Genomic DNA, 5,022 nt, shown 5'->3' with positions numbered 1-5,022 from the left:
TGTGTGTAGTGAGTGTGGTGTGTGTGTAGTGTGTGTGTGGTGTGTGTAGTGTGTGGTGTGTGTGTGTGGTGTGTGTAGTGAGTGTGGTGTGTGTGTGTGTGGTGTGTAGTGTGTGTGTGATGTGGTGTGTGTGTAGTGTGTGTGTGGTGTGTGTAGTGTGTGTGGTGTGTGTGTGTGGTGTGTAGTGTGTGGTGCAGTGTGTGTGTGGTGTGTGTAGTGTGTGTGTGGTGTGTAGTGTGTGTGTGGTGTAGTGTGTAGTGTGTGTGTGGTGTGTGTAGTGTGTGGTGTGTGTGTGGTGTGTGTGTAGTGTGTGTGTGTGGTGGTGTGGTGTGTGTGTGGTGTGTGTAGTGAGTGTGGTGTGTGTGTAGTGTGTGTGTGGTGTGTGTAGTGTGTGGTGTGTGTGTGTGGTGTGTGTAGTGAGTGTGGTGTGTGGTGTAGTGTGTGGTGTGTGTAGTGTGTGTGTGGTGTGTGTGGTGTGTGTGGTGTAGTGTGTGGGTGTGTGTGTGGTGTGTGTGTGGTGTGTGGTGTGTGTGTGGTGTGTGTAGTGAGTGTGGTGTGTGTGTAGTGTGTGTGTGGTGTGTGTAGTGTGTGGTGTGTGTGTGTGGTGTGTGTAGTGAGTGTGGTGTGTGTGTGTGTGGTGTGTAGTGTGTGTGTGATGTGGTGTGTGTGTAGTGTTGTGTGTGGTGTGTGTAGTGTGTGTGGTGTGTGTGTGTGTGTGTAGTGTGTGGTGCAGTGTGTGTGTGGTGTGTGTAGTGTGTGTGTGGTGTGTAGTGTGTGTGTGGTGTAGTGTTGTGTGTGTGTGTGGTGTGTAGTGTGTGTGTGGTGTGTGTAGTGTGTGTGTGTGGTGTGTGTGTAGTGTGTGTGTGTGGTGGTGTGGTGTGTGTGTGGTGTGTGTAGGTGTGTGTGGTGTGTGTGTGGTGTGTGTGTGAGTGTGGTGTGTGTGTGGTGTGTGTGGTGTGTGTGTGTGTGTGGTGGTGTGTGTAGTGTGTGTGTGGTGTGTGTGGTGTAGTGTAGTGTGTGTGTGGTGTGTAGTGTGTGTGTGGTGTGTAGTGTGTGTGTGGTGTGTGGTGTAGTGTGTGTAGTGTGTGTGTGGTGTGTGGTGTGTGTGGTGTGTGTGTGGTGGAGGTGTGTGTGGTGTGTGTGGTGTGTGTGTGGTGGAGTGGTGTGGTGTGTGTGGTGTGTGTGTGGTGTGTGTGTAGTGTGTGTGTGGTGTGTGTAGTGTGTGTGTGGTGTGTGTGGTGTAGTGTGTGTGTGTGTGGTGTGTAGTGTGTGTGTGGTGTGTAGTGTGTGTGTGGTGTGTGTGGTGTGTGTAGTGTGTGTGGTGTGTATGTGTGTGTGTGTGTGTGTGGTGTGTGTGTGGTGTGTGTGGTGTGTAGTGTGTGTGTGGTGTGTGTAGTGTGTGTGGTGTGTAGTGTGTGTGTGGTGTAGTGTGTGTAGTGTGTGTGTGGTGTGTGTGGTGGTGTGTGGTGTGTGTGTGGTGGAGGTGTGTGTGGTGTGTGTGGTGTGTGTAGTTGTGTGTGTAGTGTGTGTGTGGTGTGTGTAGTGTGTGTGTGGTGTGTGTGTGGTGTGTGTGGTGTGGTGTGGTGTGTAGTGTGTGGTGTGTGTGGTGTGTAGTGTGTGTGTGGTATGTGTGTAGTGTGTGGTGTGGTGTGTGTGGTGTGTGTGTGTGTGGTGTGAGTGTGGTGTGTGTGTGGTGTGTAGTGTGTGTGTGGTGTGTGTGTAGTGTGTGTGGTGTGGTGTGTGTGTAGTGTGTGTGTGGTGTGTGTGTGGTGTGTGTGTGGTGTGTAGTGCTGAGTGTGGTGTGTGTGTAGTGTGTGTGGTGTGGTGTGTGTGGTGTGTGTGTGGTGTGTGTGTGTGGTGTGTAGTGAGTGTGGTGTGTGTGGTGTGTGTGGTGTGTAGTGTGTGTGTGATGTGTGTGTGGTGTGATGTGGTGTGTGTGTGGTGGTAGTGTGTGTGTGGTGTGTGTGTGGTGTGATGTGGTGTGTGTGTGGTGTGTGTGGTGTGTGTGTGTGTGTGTAGTGAGTGTGGTGTGTGGTGTAGTGTGCAGTGTGTGTAGTGTGTAGTGTGTGTGTGGTGTGTAGTGTGCTGTGTGTGGGTGTGTGTGGTGTGTAGTGTGTGTGTGGTGTGTGTGTGGTGTGTAGTGTGTAGTGTGTGTGTGGTGTGTGTAGTGTGTGTGTGTGTGTGTGGTGTGTGTGGTGTGTGTGGTGTGTGTAGTGAGTGTGGTGTGTAGTGTGTGTGTGGTGTGTGTAGTGAGTGTGGTGTGTGTAGTGTGTGTGTGGTGTGTGTAGTGTGTGTGTGGTGTGTGTAGTGAGTGTGGTGTGTGTGTAGTGTGTAGTGTGTGTGTGGTGTGTGTGTAGTGTGTGGTGTGTGTAGTGTGTGTGTGGTGTGTGTAGTGGTGTGTGTGTGGTGTAGTGTGTAGTGGTGTGTGGTGTGTGGTGTAGTGTGTGGTGTGTGTAGTGAGTGTGGTGTGTGTAGTGAGTGTGTGGTGTGTAGTGTGTGTGTGGTGTGTGTGTGGTGTGTGTAGTGTGTGTAGTGTGTGTAGTGTGTGTGTGGTGTGTAGTGTGTGTGTGGTGTGTAGTGTGTGTGTGGTGTGTGGTGTAGTGTGTGGTGTGTGTAGTGTGTGTGTGGTGTGTGGTGTAGTGTGTGGTGTGTGTAGTGTGTGGTGCAGTGTGTGTGGTAGTGGAGGTGGTGGTGGTATTGTTTTATATTTTTATTATTTTATTATTTCATCTGACGATGATTGCTGCTTGTGTTGCGGTCAAAACGTCGTGAGAATTTGTTATTTTTTAATATTTTTTTTATTATTTCATCTGATGATTCGAATTTTATTTTGTTTTATATTTTTTATTATTTTATTATTTCATCTGACGATGATTCCAATTTTATTTTGTTTAATATTTTTTACTATTTTATTATTTCATCTGACGATGATTCGAATTTTATTTTGTTTTATATTTTTTACTATTTTATTATTTCATCTGACGATGATTCTAATTTTATTTTGCTTAATATTTTTAATTATTTTATTATTTCATCTGACGATGATTCCAATTTTATTTTGTTTTATATTTTTTACTATTTTATTATTTCCCTTCTACGTGACGACTTTCACCGAAAGAACCGAGAATATGAATCCCTGCAGTCACGAAAAAGCTTTACATCTAAAATGATTAAGTTTAAAATCTAAAAACACCACCACCGTTATGCTTCCCGTCACTACCTCCCCCCAGAGAGAGAACGTGCCGAGTGTGGGGAGATGCGTGTGTGGGTGTGAGAGTGGTGTGAGGGTGCTGTGTGTGTGTGTGTGTCACTGTGTGTCTGTGTGTGTGTCACTGTGTGTCTGTGTGTGTGTGTCACTGTGTGTGTGTCTGTGTGTGTGAGTGTGGGGAGATGCGTGTGTGGGTGTGAGAGTGGTGTGAGGGTGCTGTGTGTGTGTGTGTCACTGTGTGTGTGTCACTGAGTGTGGGGAGATGCGTGTGTGGGTGTGAGAGTGGTGTGAGGGTGCTGTGTGTGTGTGTGTCACTGTGTGTCTGTGTGTGTGTGTCACTGTGTGTGTGTGTGTGTGTGTGTCTGTGTGTGTGTTACTGTGTGTGTGTGTGTCACTGAGTGTGGGGAGATGCGTGTGTGGGTGTGAGAGTGGTGTGAGGGTGCTGTGTGTGTGTGTGTCTGTGTGTGTGTCGCTGTGTGTGTCTGTGTGTGTCTGTGTGTGTGTCACTGTGTGTGTGTCGATGTGTGTGTGTGTGTTACTGAGTGTGGGGAGATGCGTGTGTGGGTGTGAGAGTGGTGTGAGGGTGCTGTGTGTGTGTGTGTCACTGTGTGTGTGTGTGTCGCTGAGTGTGGGGAGATGCGTGTGTGGGTGTGAGAGTGGTGTGAGGGTGCTGTGTGTGTGTGTCGATGTGTGTGTGTCTGTGTGTGTGTGTATGTGTGTGTGTGTGTATGTGTGTGTGTGTGTATGTGTGTCACTGTGTGTGTCTCTGTGTGAGTGTGGGGAGATGCGTGTGTGGGTGTGAGAGTGGTGTGAGGGTGCTGTGTGTGTGTGTCGATGTGTGTGTCTGTGTGTGTGTCACTGTGTGTCTGTGTGTGTGTCACTGAGTGTGGGGAGATGCGTGTGTGGGTGTGAGAGTGGTGTGAGGGTGCTGTGTGTGTGTGTCGATGTGTGTGTGTCTGTGTGTGTCTGTGTGTGTGTCACTGAGTGTGGGGAGATGCGTGTGTGGGTGTGAGAGTGGTGTGAGGGTGCTGTGTGTGTGTGTCGATGTGTGTGTGTCTGTGTGTGTCTGTGTGTGTGTCACTGAGTGTGGGGAGATGCGTGTGTGGGTGTGAGAGTGGTGTGAGGGTGCTGTGTGTGTGTGTGTCTGTGTGTGTGTCGCTGTGTGTGTCTGTGTGTGTCTGTGTGTGTGTCACTGTGTGTGTGTCTGTGTGTGTGTGTCGCTGAGTGTGGGGAGATGCGTGTGTGGGTGTGAGAGTGGTGTGAGGGTGCTGTGTGTGTGTCTGTGTGTGTGTCGCTGTGTGTGTGTCTCTGTGTGTGTGTGTATGTGTGTGTGTGTGTCACTGTGTGTGTGTGTATGTGTGTCACTGTGTGTGTCACTGTGTGTGTGTCTCTGTGTGTGTCTCTGTGTGTGTCTCTGTGTGTGTCTCTGTGTGTGTGTCACTGTGTGTGTATGTGTGTGTGTGTGTATGTGTGTGTGTGTGTATGTGTGTCACTGTGTGTGTGTGTCACTGTGTGTCTGTGTGTGTGTCACTGAGTGTGGGGAGATGCGTGTGTGGGTGTGAGAGTGGTGTGAGGGTGCTGTGTGTCTGTGTGTGTGTCTGTGTGTGTGTGTGTCGCTGTGTGTGTGTGTGTCTCTGTGTGTATCTCTGTGTGTGTCACTGTGTGTGTCTGTGTGTGTCACTGTGTGTGTCACTGTGTGTGTCTCTGTGTGTGTCTCTGTGTGTGTATCTGTGTGTGTGTATGTGTGTGTGTGTGTATGTCACTGTGTGTGTCTCTGTGTGAGTGTGGGGAGATGCGTGTGTGGGTGTGAGAAT

This window comes from Lampetra fluviatilis, unplaced genomic scaffold, assembly GCF_964198595.1.
Source record: "Lampetra fluviatilis unplaced genomic scaffold, kcLamFluv1.1 SCAFFOLD_728, whole genome shotgun sequence".
In the NCBI taxonomy this organism is placed as follows: domain Eukaryota; kingdom Metazoa; phylum Chordata; class Hyperoartia; order Petromyzontiformes; family Petromyzontidae; genus Lampetra; species Lampetra fluviatilis.
The sequence above is the reverse complement of the archived record's forward strand: the minus strand, read 5'-3'. Positions refer to the sequence as shown.